This window comes from Gopherus flavomarginatus, chromosome 7, assembly GCF_025201925.1.
Source record: "Gopherus flavomarginatus isolate rGopFla2 chromosome 7, rGopFla2.mat.asm, whole genome shotgun sequence".
Taxonomy (NCBI): domain Eukaryota; kingdom Metazoa; phylum Chordata; order Testudines; family Testudinidae; genus Gopherus; species Gopherus flavomarginatus.
This window is the reverse complement of record NC_066623.1, coordinates 115,791,826-115,811,157: the sequence shown is the minus strand read 5'-3', so window position 1 is coordinate 115,811,157 and position 19,332 is coordinate 115,791,826. Positions and strand designations below refer to the sequence as shown.

General features: G+C 43.8%; 1 protein-coding gene across 12 annotated transcripts in view; it reads left to right on the top strand.

The window, feature by feature from the left end:
• ST3GAL3 (ST3 beta-galactoside alpha-2,3-sialyltransferase 3) overlaps positions 1-19,332 on the top strand; it is a 464,990-nt gene that overhangs the window by 39,737 nt on the left and 405,921 nt on the right. The gene's annotated exons all lie outside the window — the stretch shown is intronic.

Below are 19,332 nucleotides of genomic sequence, written 5' to 3'. Positions count from 1 at the left end.
TAGGTTAGAAGATACTTTAGATTGTAAGACCTTCTGGGCAGAAATTATCTTTTTGTGTGTGCTCAGCAACCAGCACAGATGGTGCTTCAGTGCTGATTGGGGCTTTTGGGTGCTATTACAATATAAATATTAATAGCTACTGCTATTAATAACCTGTGAGGAAGTGCTTCCATTCTGAATGGAAGGAACAAGCCGAGTGAGGTTTTAAAATGAATGCAGTGGCAAAGCCTGTCAGTCTGAGAATTCTGTGTAACCTCATCCTTCCTTCTTTTTTTTTATTTATTTTTTTTAACAGCATCAAAAAGTGTTGAGGCTTTCCAGAACCTGTTGAAAGACATGGTTCCTACCCAAACAAATCACAATCTAATTTTAATTTGCTTATGCTATCTGTTGTCTGTACTGTATGTGGTGCATGACAAGATGTTAGCCTAGGCTCTGAATTTCCTTCATTTTTTTTACACATTTTTGTCTTTTGTTCATTTAGCTTTGTGTGTGGTATGCTAAAATGACTGACGTTTTTAATTCCAACATGATTCTTTATGTAGTAATGACAAATGCTTAACTTCTTGTGCTGACTTAAAAGGCTGAACATGTGACATCCCAGGTCTCCAGGAATTCAACGTGTGAATGCATGATGCTGTTGGTTGCTACAGGACACAGCCTAGCAGAATAGCTTCTAAAGGGCCTGCTTTCTGAGCAGGTTTCATATCTCTATAATGCCTAGACACAATGAGATAAATGCAGGATGAAGTAGCAGCTGTACAAATACGCAGAAAAGGATCCTGCTTAAGATGCATCTTACTGATCTCACAGACTGATAACTCTTTTTCTACTCTTATCTGTTAATACAAAAGATGTTACCAGGAACATTACAAATGGTGTCTTATTGATCCCCAAAGGAGCACTAACAGATACTGATGTAAAAATGCAAGTTTTCCTAAGTCCAGGCAAGCCTCAGGTTCCCCTTAGAATCTAAGTGTGTGTGTGTGTGTGGTGCATGTAGTTGATTTTTTTTCCTCCCAAATTCTCTCACAACTTATTCTTTGAAAGAAAAAGTATGAAGTTTAACTTATGTTAAAACAAAACAAAACAAAACAAAACCCTAGGGAACCACATACAAAAACCTGTTAAAAGGAAGTTAAGGTTGCAAAGTCAAAAGACTTGAAATTTAAGAAATGCCAAAAGTAAGGTTGCCCAGGCATTCAGTATTCTTTTTATCCTTATTATTCAGTGTGTGCTCTTACCAAGTAATTAATGACTATACAGCATACACATGGAAGAGCAGAATTAAGGTTGCATTTATTAACTTAAGTACTTGACTTGACACCCTAAATATGCTGTTTCTTTAAGTAATTCTATATACTATTTCTCCATCTTCTATAACCAATGTTTTTGTCCTGACTGAATGATTGACTGAATGACTCTTCAACTTTTTGTGGTGTGATGTTCATCTCCCTTGCCATTCTGCTCCATTCTTTGTGCTACCAGCAGCATGAAATTCACTGTAATCCTGATGACTGATGTATCTGTGCTCTCTTCAGAGATCATGAGTCTAGTGAATTTAACTCTTACGTTGTGCTTGCCATAGAGTGGTATGGAGTACAGTGAAAGGTGCAGAGAATAGGAGAGATGCTACCAATGACCGAAGCCCCTGCCATGTCAGGGAATTGATTAGGTGAAATATGCCTAGGTGATCCTAGCAGGGGATCCATGCTGTAGAGCAGTGGTTTTCAAACTTTTTTCCTGGGGATCTAGTTGAAGAAAATTGTTGATGCCTGCGATCCAACGGAGCTGAGGGGTTTGGGGTGTGGGAGGGGCTCAGGGCTGGGACAGAGGGTTGGGGTGCGGGGGTGAGGATTGCAGGATGGGTCTGGGAATGAGGGGTTCAGGGTGTGGGAGGGAGCTCTGGACTGGGGAAGGGGGTTGGGGTGCAAGAGGGGGTCAAGGCTCTGGGCTGGGGCTGCAGGCTCTGGGGTGGGGCCAGGGATGAGGTGTTTGGGGTGCAGGAAGTGGTTCCAGTTTTGGGGAGGCTCAGGGCTGGGACAGGGAATTGGGACACAGGGTTGGGGTGTAGCCTTACCTCCAGTGGCTCCTGGTCAGCAGCGCAGCTGGGTGCAAAGGCAGGCTTCCCACCTATCCTGGCACTGCAGCCCGCGCTGCACCCTGGAAGTAGCCAGCAACAGGTCTGGCTCCTAGGCGGAGGTGCGCAAGTGGCTCTGTGTGGCTCTTTCCACAGGCACTGCCTTCCCCCCAGCTCCCAGCCAATGGGAGTGTGGAGCTGGTGCTCGGGGTCGGGGCAGCACTCGGAGCCCCGTGGCCCTCCTGTCTAGAAGCTGGACCCGCTGCTGGTCGCTTCTGGGGTGCAGCAAGGTACTGGAACAGGTAGGCACTAGCCTGCCTTAGCTGGGCAGCACCGCTGATGGGACTTTTAATGTCCCAGTCCGTGATGCTGTCCAGAGCCACTAGCGTCCCTGGGTGCTGAGCAAGGTGACCCAGTGCCTTACATGTTGCGACCCCAATACTTGGTCGTGACTCGAACGTTGAAAAACACTGCTGTAGAGGAAGGGGATGGTGAAGGTCCTCCCAAGATCCCTGTGTCACGGAGTGTGGGGGAGTCCGGCCCTGCACCCCTCTTCCTGGGACCCACAGTGACTCTTAGCCAGCCAGTAAAACAGAAGGTTTATTGGACAACAGGAACACAGGTTACAGCAGAGCTTGCAGGCACAGTCAGGACCCCTCCACCGAGTCCTTCTGGGCTTTCAGGGTGCTTGGATCCTAGCTAGGATACCCTGAATTCCGCCCACATAGCCCCAAGCCCAAACTCAAACTGCTTCCCTCCTGCCACTCCCTTCCTTTGTCCCCTTCCCGGGTAAAGGTGTTGACCTTTCCCCTCCCTTACCTAGCTCAGGTTACAGGCTCTGGCATCGTCCATCTCCTAAAGTCCTCCCCTGCTCTCCCACTCCCCACACAGACAGTCCCTACTGCATCACACCCTGCCAGTCTGATCTGGGGGTGAGGGGGCGGAATTCCTTCCCAAGACAAAATCTGGTGATCAGTTGGACCTTGAGTATGTGAGCAAGATGCACCAGCCAGGCATCTAAGAAATAGGATTATATGTACGAACTCAGAGCACTAGTCCGTTCCATGTCCCATTACCAGCTGTGGCCAATTTCTGATGCTTTAGAGGAAGGCGGGGGAAACAGACCCCAGAATATATCAGGCCGATTGTCCATATGGCGGAGGGGAATCTTTCCTGACCCCTGCAAGCATCTATCTGAAGCATGAGATTTGATCATAGTTATTGTCTTAATGCAGAGCTACAAGTGTTATGAGTATGTTCAGCGCAGCACATAGCTTCCTTTTCTTCCCATGGCCTGTGAAGGAAGGGAATGAACAGTGTGATTCACAGATACCAAGGCTGGATGGGACCATCAAGACTAACCAGTCTAAACTTCTCTCTCTCTCTCTCTCTCTTTTTCACACACACACTGTAGAATTTATCTCATAAGCTGAATTCAAGCATGCTTTTGGAAAGATATCTAGTTACACCTAATGGCTCCAAGGGGTGTTGAATCTACCACCTTCCCTGGTAAGCTGTTCTAATATTGAATTTTGTTTACTGTTAGGAGATTGCATCTTGTTTCAAGGTTGAGTTTGTTGAGCTTCAGAATCCAATGGCTGGAAGCTGTTATGCTTTTGTCAGCAGGGTTGAAAACTCCCACCCTATCACATATCTTTTTCCATGTGTAAGTACCTATACACAGAGATGAGGCCACCTCTGAACCTTCTCTGTGGTAAATTTAGTTCTTTAAGCCTCACAGTGTAAGGTTTGTTTTTCATCCGCTGGATCATTTTTGGGATCCTCTTTCAGAATCTTGCTGGTATTTTCACATCCTTTTTTCAAGTGAACTGAGCACAGTACTCTAGCATTGGTCTGACCAATAAGGAGTATAGAGGCAAGATCTCTTCCCTACTTCTACTTTATATCTCCTCCTTATACATTCAAGGACTGCATTAGCCTTTTTTGCCACAGCATTGCAGTGAGTGCTCATGTTAGGGGTCGTTGTAGGTAATCACCTCAAATCCCTTCTCTGAGTCACAGCTTTCCAAGCCAGTCTCCCGTCTGGATAGATGCAGATTGCATTCTTTGTTTCCAGATATTTTACTATGTTAAAACATGTTTTGTTGGATTGTAATAGTCTACAAAGGTGATTCAGATCACTCTATCAGTAACCCATCTGTCCTCCTTGTTATTTAATACCACCAGTCTTTGTCATCTGCAAATATTACCAGCACAGATTTCATTTAATTATCTGGATTAATTAAAAAAACCCAACTGAATAGCGTTGGACCAAGCACTGATCCCTGAGAGATCCTGCTAGATATGTCCTGCTCCTTGATGTTTTCTCTGTTAGCAACAATATTTTGAGATCTGTAACTGAGCCAATTTTAATCCATCTAATGTGTAAGCCCTGTTAGTTCCATATAATGCAAGTTTTTTAATCAAAATGTCTTGTGGAACTAAGTCAAATGCCTAGGAGAAATCCAAGTGTACTATATCAACATAGTTGCCTTTTATCAGCTTGACCTCCAACAAACCAAAACAAACCAACAACCACCCAGGCTTGTTTGGCAAAATCTGCCTTCTGACTGGCATTAATTATATTTTTAGCCTCTAATGCTTTGAAAGTCCTGAGTTAACCATTCCATTATCTTACCCAGGATTGGCGTCAAGCTAACTGGTCTGTAGTTGCATGGGTCGTCCCTTTTGTGCACATTCTCCCTCTCTCTCTCCTCTTTTGTTTTTTTTTTTTAATGCATATTAACAGCCCTCCAATCCTTTGCAATTTTGCCAGATATCCAAGATTTGTTAAAAATTAACCTTACTGATTCAGAGAGCTCCTCAGCTAGTGCTTGTAAGACTCTTGGGTGTAAGTTATCTGGCCTGTGGAATTGAAAGTGTTTAACAGATGTTGCATCACATCATCCTTTGTTACATATGGTAAACTTTCTGGTCCATCCGCAATACCATATGGGATCGACATATCCTTCTGGTTTGTTTCAGATATAGACCAGTAATATCTATTGAATACTTCAGCCTCTTCTACGTCAGTATTTACAGTTTTACTGTCTGCATCTGGGAATGGACCTATACCTGACACGGGGTTTTTCTTGTTCCTAATAATTTTGTTAAAAATTTCTTCTGACTGTTTTTAACCCTTGTGGACATTAATATTTCATTAAGGGAATCCTTTAGCTTCCCTTAAGTCACCTACATTTTTAATTTGTAACTTATATTCACTGCATTTTACTTCCCCTCTCTTCTATTCTTACTTATTTTATTAGTGCTTTTACATCTACTTTTAACCACGATGGCTTCTTGTCTAGTGTAACTTTTTTTCATGTCTATGGAATCATGGCTGTTTAGGTACCTAGCAGGATGTCCTTAAACAGCTACCAGTTTTCATTAACACTTCCCACTTTAAATTTAATGTTCCCATTTATGCTGACAGTTGTTCTAAACATGAAAACCTGGCTCTTTTGGAGTTCCAGATATACATATTATTGGTCGATGCTGTGTTCTCTTTGCACAAAGTAAATGTACCTTGATTGCGATCACTGGTGCCTAAGTAATTGCTGGTCTTAGCTCAGCACCTAACTTCCTTGTTTGTCAGAATGAGGTCCAATATTGAATTATGTTGGGCCTAATTTTGTGGGGGGAGGGACTCTGTACATCCTTTCTGTAGCACAGGCTACTTGCTCCGTGTAGCATAGGTATGAAATGGCCCATTTATCTCAGTGGGTGCTGTCAGCTGAATGAGGACACCCTATAGAAAGATTACATGTACTGAACGTGCCTGTTCTTGTTTGCCATCACAAACTCAGTCTGTCATGCCTAGTGAACCTGGTAGGAATTCAGTGAGCATCTCCCAGCACAGAATTGATCCAGCTCTTCTTGTGTAATTTTTACCATGGTACAAAGTCCTCCTCATATCAGCCCAGTGGCACACTGCCATATTAGACTTTATATCATGCGCACAATAATGCCCCCCCCAGCCTGTCCCAGGATGGGATTTGGCCCTAGATGATTACTGGTGGAGTGCTGAAATTCCTCAAACTGGCACTCACCCTTCCCTTCCAAAAAATAAATCTGCAATAACTAGAAATATTTTGTTTTCTAAATTGGTTCTAGATAGTGTTTAGTATTTGAGCTTAGGGGCAGTCCAAGGACAAATGGTTCCAAATATTTGAGAATTAAAAGCAGGTGATTTTGGAGTGCTGTAACTTGGGAGCTCCTTGACCAAATGACCCAAGACATGCACCACTAACATATACCAGGGCTTTGGAGCAGAGCGCTGAGCTGAAGCTGGAGCTCGGAGAAGCTCTGGAGCAGTGGAGCTGCAGGTTTTTGCCTGGAGCTGGAGTGGAACCGGAGCATAGCTCCAAAGCCCTGACACATACTCTGGTCCCTTAACAGTTATAGCAGTTTTCAAGAGACATAGGCATATAGACTTTAGAACTGATTTTTTTTCAAGGTGCTCTCACAAAGTTGCCCAACTGTAAGCATGGCAATTACTGTTGCGCCTCCATAATTCCCACCAGTGTTTCTGCTAATTTTTGCATTCATGTGTGGAATGAATTTTGTTATGTGCAGCACCAGTATCGAGGTAATATGCGGATGTGTGCCATCACCTCCATACTTTCACGGCAACCCTTATCCCACTAAGAGCTCACAGTGTCCCACTGCTAGTACCATCTTAGGAATGGTCTGTCTTCAGGTGACGTCTGCAGTACCTATCTGTTCATTCCTACAAGCCTCCTTCTACAAGGATCAATACATGCTTTGCAAACTATACATATAAATGCACCACTGAAATGCAGCCACCTTTGAGGAAGAAAGTCAGCAGCCAGCTAGGCCAACAGCACAGAGAATACTGTGCAATAGTTTGGAAAGAGCAGGGGAATTTTGGATAGGAAGAATCTTTTTCTCTTATGCAAAATGCTTGAAATATTCAATGTTCAGACTGGGCTTCATCTGTAAAGGTCTCATATGAATGTAAAATATAATATCGCAATTTAGAAATCAAAGTAAATGTTTCTTTTTAAATCAGGACACTAAGGCTCAAAATAATTTTTTAAAAAACTCACATTCCCTTTACTACCATCCTCTTGTATTAACAATACAAAGCACTTTAAAAGTTCTATAAACTATTCAACCTTCATGTTGTTTATATTTTACACTGGATTAGCTTGGACAATTAAAGTAGCACAGTCAAGTTCACCTTCAGATTCTCATGCACGCTTATAATGTTCCAGTGTCTTGCTTATTACAGTGAAACACATACAGCTCTGTAAATTTACACAGCACTTTACAAATACATGGGCTCAGGCAAAATTTCACTTGACATGAAGTTCTCCCACTTCTTTTCACGAGGCCACTCATGTGAGTAACAGCTACATGAGTAATACTTTACTGGATCAGGCCCCTAGATAAACCACATTTCCCCCTGCCCACAAAAAGCTTTGCAAACACGGTGAGGGGTTTAAATCCACAACAGGGAATTGTTGTTACTGGAAATCAGACAAAAACAGTCACAAAAACATTTCCATTAGTCCTAGTTTTGGTAATTTCCTTTTAAAGCACAAATCAAAAAGCCAACAATATTTAGTGTTTTTCATTTATAAATATCAGTGTTTTACACAGGAAGATCAATATTATTATTCCCATCTGGAAAATGGGGAAACGGAGGCACTGTGTGGGTTGAATTGGGATGTTTCTTCTGTACCTCCAACCTGTGGCCAGAACAGATACATGCCCTCTTTGCAGTTGTTGTACCAGACCCTGCTATTCCTGCACACTGGTCTAGTTACATTCCTTGCCATGTCCACTGGATACATGTAACCATAGACTTTTTCCATTCCTTGGCCCATTTCTTAAGCCCCTTTCTGTAATGGCCTATGCATAGTTAGTGTGGAACCCAGTTCTGTGACATGCGGGAGGTATAGTGTCCTCTGTGCGCTCACTGAACAGTTACCCATTCACACTTAGTGTAACCATGACAGTTCTGCTGCACTGGGGGACTTTGTGGGGCAACCTATTTTCCTGGGTGAATTTCACCAAATCTGTGCAAAGCTGACATTCACCCTAATGAGGTTGCATATGGCAACAAACGGACCCCTTGGTTTTCCCAAGGGGAGCTCAACCAACATATACTTGTTTATCATCAGAATATGTCTTCACTATATTTGTCTTACCTAGAGGTCTGTTCATTTGCAATCTATAAATGAGAAAGGCTCACTCCTTCAGGCTGATACTTAAAGCTTTCATGGAATGCTTGACACATGCTTTTACTTCTGAATTCAGAGCACAGTTCAAGTTGAGGGACAATGTTATATTGATCCAGTGACTAACCTCAACGCAAGAAAATTTCTGCCAGCTGATCCAAGTAATTGATCTCTCATGCAATGGTAAGCAAGGAACAGTGAAGTACTAATTTTGCCATTTTTTCAAAGCATGAGAAAAAATAATGTAGGTAGTGTAACGGTGAAAAAAAAATTAAATGATAGGTAATGGCCAAGAATGAGGTTTATAAGACCTTTACATGAAGTTAAAACTTATCAACTGGTGTGGAGCTTGTTAGAATCATCTCTCTAGCAGACTACTGACTGTTTTATCGAGGCAATATCTCCTGGCTATTCAGATGGTGACAGAACACATTCTGGTAATTGATACTATGCTGACCAGGGGAGACAGGCATCGCTTCGGTCCCCGCCGCTGGCTCTTTGACTCTAAATTGACAGGTCTCTTTGCAGTGGACGTTGGTGCTACTCCTTTGGCAGTGCCGACAGGTGGCTCTTTTGTTGAAAGCATTTGGTTGCACACTCCAGGGCCCTCTTTCTGGAAGAGGGCTAAGGAAAGAGGAGTGGTAGAAAACTGGGTCAAATATGTAAACATCGTTGTTGGTTAACCAATTTAAGAAAGCTACTTGCCAGCATGCGGGTCACACTCTGAGGGCATGTCTACACTTAAAATGCTGTCAAACTTCAGTGAAGACACTACTATGCTGATGGGAGAGCTTCTGTCAGCATAGTGAATCTACTTCTGCGAGAGGTGGTAGCTATGTCGACAGGAGAAGCTGTGTACACCGTCTGCGTAGTGCTGTATACACTGGGGGTTAGGTTGGTATCACTTTGTTGCTCAGGGGTGTGGATTTTTCATGCTCCTGAGCAGTATTTGTTATACCGATGTAAGTTTGTAGTGTAGACGTGGTCTGAGTGTCTGTGTATAGCTACAGCCGTGGTCCAGCAGCCTCTCAGCATGCATCTGTCATGCTCTGGCTTCCACCAGCTTTGGTTATCACTTGCAGAGTGATCCTAACACTCTCCTAGTGCGGGATTTTCCCCAAAAAACGTATGTTTAGCATGGGACAGTGCAGACATATTAGGCCTGTTGCCAATCTAAGGGGATCAAGATACAACAGTTTGCCACTTCAAATGGAGTTACTGCCACAGTTCACTACACTAGATTAGTTTTGATTAGAGAATAAAACAAGTTTATTTAACTACAAAGAGAGAGGTTTTAAGTGAATACAAGTACTAAGACATTAAAGTCAGAAGTGGTTACAAGAAAAGTAAAGATAAAATGCGATTACTAAACTTAACAAACTAGCCTTGGTTTAAGTTGAAATTCTTACCACACATTTCTGCTAGTATTGCTGACCCAATTTCAAGTCAAGATCTGCTTTCAAGGTCCAATGGCTGGCTTCTTTTGCCTGAGGTGAAATAGAGAGATGGACAGGGAGAGAGAACTTGAGGTGGTTTTGCCCTTCACTTTTATAGTTGTCACCTTTTTGAAGTGTATTTTCCAGAGAAAGACATGTAGATAAAGCTCTTTCCAGCTCTGGGAAAGGAGACTTGGAGTCTTGTAGGAAAGAGGTTTCATGCCATTGTTTGCTAAGATGCAGAATCTGTTTGTTCCTGTCCCCCTTCCTTACCAAAGAATGGCTACGTGATAGGTGATGGCCCATCAGCTTTGATGGCACCTGGCTAGAGGCATCAACTTGTCCTTTTGTCTTTTGAGAAACAGATTTACCCATTCCTCAGACTTGTGTGGTAAACACACGTTAGTCATGATTTCAGCTTATGTTCATACCTTTGCGTGTAATGTTGCTACATGCATTTCACCGTGATATTACTGACCAGCAACTTACTAGTTTTTAAATGATACTTTACAAGGCATTTTCTGTGAAAAGATTATTATAGTAGTGTTTTGGGTGTGAATCCAGGGGTGCATTCCATCACAACCTCCTGGATCTGAATTTTTGAGTTGGTTTGCTCTCTTGAGTTATTACAACATCCTTGGAAAATGGACAGTATGAACCTACAAGTTATTTCTCCATTTTACTTTTTTCAATTGTATAATATTTCTATCAATACGTCAAGTATAAAAAAACCTATCTGTGCTTTTGATATTCTTGTCAAAACTTAAATAGTCAAAACAGTAATACTGTGGTGTTGGACTGAAAGTATCCTAATAATGATATTGGTCCATTACTAAATGGAAATGGTAGAGTAATCAATAATTATGCAGAAAAGGCAGAATTGTTCAATAAATATTTGTTCTGTATTTGGGAAAAGACAGAGGATGATAACACTCTTTCTAGTCCTCTGGTGTCTCAGGAGGATATTAAACAGCAACCAGAATTAGATGTATTTAAATCAGTAGGTCAAGATAACTTGCACTGAAGAGTTTTAAAAGAAGTGGCTGAGGAGCTTGCTGGACCACTGATGTTGATTTTCAATAAATCTTGGAGTACCAGAAGACTGGAAGAAACCTAATGTTGGGCTAATATTTAAAAAGGGTAAACAGGATGACCTGAATAAATTATAGGCCTTTGGTCTGACATGGATCCTGGGAAAGATAATGGAGTGACTGACAGCTGCAGCGGCACAGGAGACAGCAAACAGAGCTGCTAACAGGGGAGTTTCAGTGGGAGTTCTGTTGGAGGAGCAGGTTTTTGTAGTTTATGGATTGTATTGTGGAGTTTGTGTGTGAGTGAGTGTGTGTGCAGGCTGCTAGGGGCCGTGTGCTGGGAGCGAGGCTGAGCCCTGAGTTGGGGGCGGGGCTTACCTGATTAGGAGTCCTATATAAGGAGCCAGGCACTCAGGCAGCGGCACAGGAGCCAGCAAACAGAGCTGCTAACAGGGGAGTTTCAGTGGGAGTTCTGTTGGAGGAGCAGGTTTTTGTAGTTTGTGGATTGTATTGTGGAGTTTGTGTGTGAGTGAGTGTGTGTGCAGGCTGCTAGGGGCCGTGTGCTGGGAGCGAGGCTGAGCCCTGAGCTGGGGGCGGGGCTTACCTGATTAGGGGTCCTATATAAGGAGCCAGGCACTCAGGCAGCGGCACAGGAGCCAGCAAACAGAACTGCTAACGGGAGTTTCAGTGGGAGTCTCCAGGGGGAGGTTACAGAGGAGACCAAGGCAGAGAAACCAGGAAGTCAGACAAAGGAAGGGGCAGGGGTCTGCCAGCAGCCCAGTGCTTGTTGGTGGCCTGTGGTGCGGTGTGAGGCGTGGATTGCCAGGCACAGAGTTGGAAGGGTATGATTGAGGCAGAGGCAGCAGGTAGAGACACACTGAGGATGACCGGATGCGGTAGCTGTGGCATGTACATGGTCCTGGAGGGGGCACCTGAAAGGAGTTTTGTCTGTATGAAGTGCCGCCTGATAGAGCTGCTGGAAGAAAAGATGAGAGGACTGGAGATGTAGGTGGAAACTGTGGCTGAGTTTAGAAGGGGGTTTGAGCAGATGATGGAACATAGACATGATGAGGCACAGGGGATAAGCTCAGACGAGCAGATAGAAGCAGGACCAAAGAACTCTGAGGAGGGGCTGCTGGGTGAGGAAAGTGGACGGTGGAAGCATGTGACTAGGAGAACCAGGCAGAGGAAAAGACGGGCCAGCGATGGAGAAATAGAACTCAGGAACAGGTTTGCTGAGTTGGAAAATGAAGATGGAGCACAGCAGGCTGCTGAAGGAGAGAGGGCAAGGAAAAAGACGAGCAGCTAGTCCTGCAGAAGGAGGGGAGGAGTCAATGGTGGTGACACCAAGTATGAGCCCTAGGAGGATTGTAAGGGCGAATACAAATCGAGAGGACTTGCGGCCAGCTGGTGTGGGGAATAGACCGGAGAATCACACTGTCGCCAGGTAAAGGCAAGTCTACGTGATTGGAGACTCTTTACTGAGAAGAATAGACAGGCCTGTAACTAGACCTGATCGGGAGAACAGAAGGGTGTGCTGTCTGCCAGGGGCTAAGAGACAAGATGTGGACCTGAGGCTGAATAGGATCCTAGCGGGAGCGGGAAAGAATCCGTTGATTGTCCTTCATGTGGGAACGAATGATACGGCTAGTTACTCGCTGGACTGTATCAAAGAGGACTATACCAGACTGGGGAAGACGCTCAAAGAAATCGAGGCTCAGGTGATCTTCAGTGGGATTCTGCCGGTTCCTAGAGCAGGGCGACGAAGGAATGACAAGATTATGGCGATCAACAGATGTCTCAGGCATTGGTGTTATAAGGAGGGCTTTGGGATGTACGGTCATTGGGAAGCATTTACGGATAGACAACTGTTCGCTCAGGATGGACTTCCTCTAAGTAAGGAGGGAAATAGAATTCTAGGATGGAGGCTCGCCGACCTCATCAAGAGAGCTTTAAACTAGGAAGTTGGGGGAGATGGTTGGGAGATGTTCAGGAGATCTCCATGCCGGAATATAACCTGGAGAGGGAAGTAAACAAAGTGAGAGGGGATACCCTTGCGGACCAAAGAATTGATCCAAGGAGGAATAGTGGAGTAGAAACCAGAGTAACGGGTGATGCTGGTGGTAGAAGGTCTGTGCACGACGGGGGAAAGAATGTCACTGATGCCAAACGCCAAAAATTAAAATGTCTGTACACTAATGCGAGGAGCCTAGGTAACAAGATGGAGGAACTGGAGCTACTGGTGCAGGAAGTGAAACCGGATATTATAGGGATAACAGAAACCTGGTGGAATAGTACTCATGACTGGAGTACAGGTATTGAAGGCTATGTGCTGTTTAGAAAAGACAGGAAGAAAGGCAAAGGTGGTGGAGTAGCCTTGTACATCAATGATGAGATTAACTGTAATGAAATAAGAAGCGATGGAATGGATAAGACAGAGTCTGTCTGGGCAAAAATCACACTGGGTAAAAAAAGCAACTAGAGCTTCCCCTGAGATAGTGCTTGGGGTGTGCTATAGACCACCGGGATCTGATTTGGATATGGATAGAGACCTCTTTAATGTCTTTAATGAAGTAAACACAAAGGGGAAATGTGTGATTATGGGAGACTTCAACTTCCCGGATATAGACTGGAGGACGAGTGCTTGCAAGAATAATAGGGGTCAGATTTTTCTGGATGTGATAGCGGATGGATTTCTTCATCAAGTAGTTGAAGTACCTACGAGAGGGGATGCCGTTTTGGTGAGCAATGAGGCCCTCGTAGAAGAAATGGTGGTAGGGGACAACCTTGGTTCGAGTGATCATGAGCTGATTCAGTTCAAACTAGATGGAAGGATAAACAAATGTAGATCTGGGATTAGGGTTTTCGACTTCTCGAGGGCTAATTTTAAAGAGTTAAGGAAATTAGTTAGGGAGGTGGATTGGACGGAGGAACTTGTGGATTTAAATGCGGAGGAGGCCTGGAATTACTTTAAGTCGCAGCTGCGGAAATTGTCGGAAGCCTGCATCCCAAGAAAGGGGGAAAAAACCATGGGCAGGAGTTGTAGGCCAAGCTGGATGAGCAAGCAACTCAGAGAGGGGATTAGGAAAAAGCAGAAAGCTTACAGGGAGTGGAAGAAAGGCGGGATTAGCAAGGGAAGCTACCTTGGTGAGGTCAGAACATGTAGGGATAAAGTGAGGAAGGCTAAAAGCCGCATTGAACTGGACCTTGCAAAGGAAATCAAAACCAATAGTAAAAGGTTCTACAGCCACATAAATAAGAAGAAAACAAAGAAAGAAGAAGTGGGGCTGCTATACACTGAGGATGGAATGGAGGTTAAGGATAACCTAGGCATGGCCCAATATCTAAACAAGTACTTTGCCTCAGTTTTTAATAAGACTAGTGATTAGTTTAGTGATGATGGAGGGATGATAAACGGGAATGTGGATATGGAGGTGGATATTACCGCAACTGAGGTAGAGGCCAAACTTGAACAGCTTAATGGGACAAAATCGGAGGGCCCGGACAATCTCCATCTGAGGATATTAAAGGAACTGGCGCATGAAATTGCGAGCCCGTTAGCGAGAATTTTTAAGCAATCGATAAACTCGGGGGTTGTGCCGTACGACTGGAGGATTGCTAACGTAGTTCCTATTTTTAAGAAAGGGAATAAAAGTGATCCGGGTAATTATAGGCCTGTTAGCTTGACGTCTGTAGTATGTAAGGTCTTGGAAAAAATTTTAAGGGAGAAAGTAGTTAAGGACATAGAGGTCAATGGTAATTGAGACGAATTGCAACATGGATTTACTAAAGGTAGATCGTGCCAAACCAATCTGATCTCCTTCTTTGAGAAGGTGACGGATTACTTAGATAAAGGAAATGCGGTAGATCTAATTTACCTCGATTTCAGTAAGGCGTTTGACACGGTTCCACATGGGGAACTGTTAGTTAAATTGGAAAAGATGGGGATGAATATGAAAGTTGTAAGGTGGATAAGGAACTGGTTAAAGGGGAGACTCCAGCGGGTCGTATTGAAGGGTGAACTGTCAGGCTGGAAGGAGGTCACTAGTGGAGTCCCTCAAGGATCGGTTTTGGGACCGATCTTATTTAACCTTTTTATTACTGACCTTGGCACAAAGAGCGGGAATGTGCTAATAAAGTTTGCGGATGACACAAAGCTGGGGGGTATTGCTAACACGGAGAAGGACAGGGATACTATTCAGGAAGATCTGGACCACCTTGTAAACTGGAGTAATAGTAATAGGATGAAATACAATAGTGAAAAGTGCAAGATCATGCACTTAGGGATTAATAATAAGAATTTTAGATATACGTTGGGGACACATCAGTTGGAAGAGGCAGAGGAGGAGAAGGACCTTGGGGTATTGGTTGATAGCAGGATGACTATGAGCCGCCAATGTGATACGGCTGTTAAAAAAGCAAATGCGATTTTAGGATGCATCAGGCGAGGTATTTCCAGCAAGGATAAGGAGGTGTTAGTACCGTTATATAAGGCGCTGGTGAGACCCCATCTGGAATATTGTGTGCAGTTCTGGTGTCCCATGTTCAAGAAGGATGAATTCAAACTGGAACAGGTCCAGAGACGGGCTACTAGGATGATCCGAGGAATGGAAAACCTGCCTTATGAAAGGAGACTCAAAGAGCTTGGCTTGTTTAGCCTGGCCAAAAGAAGGGTGCGAGGGGGTATGCTTGCTCTATATAAATATATCAGGGGGGTTAACGTTAGGGAGGGAGAGGAATTATTTAAGTTTAGTACTAATGTAGGCACGAGGACGAATGGGTACAAACTGGATATTAGGAAGTTTAGACTTGAAATTAGACGAAGGTTTCTAACCATTAGGGGAGTGAAGTTCTGGAACAGCCTTCCGAGGGAAGTAGTGGGGGCAAAAGACTTTTCTGGCTTTAAGACTAAGCTTGATAAGTATATGGAGGGGATGTTATGATAGGATAGTTTAATTTGGGCAATTGATCTTGGATTATCACCAGATAAGTCTGCTCAATGGTCTGCGGGGAGATGTTGGATGGGATGGGAACTGAGTTACTGCAGAGAATTCCTTCTTGGGTGCTGGCTGGTGAGTCTTGCCCACATGCTCAGGGTTTAGCTGATCGCCATATTTGGGGTCGGGAAGGAATTTTCCTCCAGGGCGGATTGGCAGGGGCCCTGGAGGTTTTTTGCCTTCCCCTGCAGCGTGGGGCATGGGTCGCTTGCTGGTGGATTCTCTGCAGCTTGAGGTCTTCCAACCAATTTTGAGGATTTCAATAACTCAGTCTTGGGTTAGGGGTTGTTATAAAAGTGGATGGGTAGGGTTCTGTGGCCTGCCTTGTGCAGGAGGTCAGACTAGATGATCATATTGGTCCCTTCTGACCTATGAGTCTGAGACTGATATGGGACTCGATTAATTATTAAAGGAGGGTAATGTAATTAATGCAGATCATGGGTTTATGTACGATAGGTCCCAGCAGACTAATTTCATATCTTTATTTGATGAGATTACAAGTTTTGTGGACAATTCAAGAAGGATGTTAATGAATTGGAGAGGGTTCAGAGAAGAGTGACAAAATGATTAAAGGATTGGAAAATATGCCTTAAATACAATGAGCTCAATCTATTTATCTTAGCAGAGAATGTTGAAGGGGGAATTGATCACATCTATAAATACCTACTTGGTGCACAAATATTTAACAATGGATACTTCAATTTAGCAGAGAAGGTATAATGTGATCCCATGGCTGGAAGTTGAAACTAGACAAATTTAGACTGGAAATGCCTAAATTTTTAACAGTGAGAGTAATTGACCATTGGAACAGTTTACCAAGGGGTTCTGGTAGATTCTGCATCACTGGCAATTTTTAAATCCAGATTGGATATCATTCTAAAAGCTCTGCTTTAGGAATTATTTTGGGACAGTTCTCTGGCCTGTGTTATACAGGAGATCATACTATATCACAGTAGTCCCTTCTGGCCCTAGAATCTATGAAATGTAAGTTAATGACACTTATATTAATGAGGAAATGTTGAATGTTTGAACAATTAGCTGTATGCGTTTGTATTTGTCCTTGTAATTTTCTTACTGTTGTACATTTTTGATTGCTGAACAGCATGACCAATGCATATTTTGTGCTTACTAATGCTTGTATTCATTTCTGTAGAAGTTTTGCAAATCTCCTAAAGGTTCCTGAAAATCACATGGCAGGCATCCACCCTGTGGTACTGTAAGTGTGAAACCTTTGCTGTCCCAGCTTTGCAAGAGGGGATAGTTCTATTTAGGAATGATATCGATTTGAGTAACTGTCTATTTAATATTGCTTAAATCACTAGTAACTTTATGGCTTGTTTTACTTACTGCACCATTCTATATTCTGCAAAAATACTGTATCCATTAAAAAGAAAGATTAAGAACAAAGTGTATTGGGAAGGTTCTCCTAAAAAAGGAATCCAATCACAGGTCTCTGGATGAACAGTTCTGGTCTTGCTTGTTTCTCTTTAGAAACTTAAGGCAGTTCAGGATGGAGAAGAGTGCGCTCTGTAGTGAGCTTTGGTAGGCTGGAAGGATTCAAAATGAGGGACAGTTACAGCCGAATGTTTACAGTAGTGAATGCTGGAATCAGGGCTTGGAAAGCAACTTTCATTTTACACCATTATTTTTAAACTTGCTTATAACTTTCTAACAATTTTCCTTCGGGGTTGAAGCTTTCCAAAGCTGACTATTTTTGGAAAGTAGTGTGTTACTCATGGATTATTCTCCTAGTGATCTGTGGGCAAAGGTTACATAAATACTGATTAACTGCCCAAAAACTTTATTAATGCAGTTAAGGTTATTTAGTGCTCCCTTGTGGACTTACAGACCATGGACAGTGGATAAACATAACCCTCTGAAAACCAAGAAATACAATTAAGGTTATGTGTCCAACCCCAAACCTGACCTACCCTTAACAAATTCTGCTGTTTTGTGTGTTGTCTAATCCAATTCTATCCCATCATTCCCCTTTGTACACTCTGTGGCCCTCACTGCTAGGTGCCAGAGCTTGCATTGCCTTTTGAGGAGAGGTTGTAGCAGCAGTGAGAGGAGTTGGGGTCCTTATTTTCTGGGTGTTTATATACAACATCTGAAGAGAAGATCACAATGGGTGTGTCCTACACTGCAATAAAAGGCTGTGGCCGGCCTGGGTCAGCTTGAGCTTTGGAGCTATAAAATAACAGTGTAAATGTTTGGCCTCAGGCTGGAGCCCAAGCTCTGAGATCCCATGACAGGGGAGGATTGCTGAGCTTGGGCTTCAGCCCGTGGTCAAACATCTACTGTGAAATGACATAACCTTAGATTATGAGCCTGAATCAGTTGACCCAGGCTCTGAGAATCAGTGCCAGGGTTTTTTTATTGCAGTGCAAATATACCAAATGTCTCCTTTTGTCTCTGACATCTAAGAATATATGAAAGGAGTTTCAGGTTTGCTCAGACAGATGCCATTGACATTGCCCTAGGTATGTCAAGAAAATGGGGGAATGTGATTGCTTATCTCAGTCTAATACTCTTGTATATTCTCAGTACCCACTAGAACTCTAAAGCTGCATTGCCATTCACCGATGCCTCTCTGCCACACTATTGTACTGGGGAGTTGTAGCCAACTGTTAGCATATATCACAGAGCAGAACAAGGCTCAGTCAGGGGCAGCCAAACATGGTGTCTTAGAGGGAATTCTGAGGCCAGGGATGAACATTTATCAATATCTGGAAACTCTTCAGGGGTTTGTGAGGAGTAGGTAAATGGTTGAGTACACTTACAAGTCAGGCTTAGCTAGCTACTGTTCAAGTCTAACCTGAGGTTGGCCAAAACCTAAGAGTTCTTCTCTGAGGGCTTGTTCCTGTCCATTCCAACCAGGTGTGTGCGTGCTGCGAGCACGCCAGCTGGATGATTTTTCCTTTAGCAGCGTCCATAGGGTCGGCCTGGGCGCCCCCTGGGGTCGCGCCTTCATGGCGCCCAATATAGCACCCTGCCGGCTCCCCACCCTCTCAGTTCCTTCTTACTGCAGTGACGGCTAGCTGGAACATCGCGCGCTCTAATGGCAAGCGCTTTGGCAGTGTCTTCTGTAGTTTTTTGTATAAACGGTTTAAATAGTTAGAAATTCGTTAGTTACAGTTGTGATAGTTTAGCTTTGTTTGGGGGTTTTCCCACCAACAGCATCTTCCTCATCTCCAGAGTATTCCTGGGTTCCCAGGGTTTAAGGTCTGTGAGGACTGTGGCAAGTTTATGCCCAAGAATGACTCTCACTCTTCCTGTCTGCTGTGCCTTGGGGAAAGCCACCAGAAGGACAGGTGCAGGAACTGTAAAGGTTTCTGACCCAGAGCCCTTAAAGACTGGGAGCAGAGACTTAAAATCCTGCTAATGGAGATGGCACTACGCAGTGCTCTGGCACCGACAGCGCGTAAACTGGTGCCGACTAAGGACCCTCGGCACCGCCACGGCCTGGGCCATAAGACACCATTGTCGGTGTGGAACTGCTCTCAATCCCCAGTGCTCCTAAAGAAGAAAAGGCCAGAGAGGGGTCAATCCCTCCCGCCAAAGTCTAAAGGCTCAGTGGTG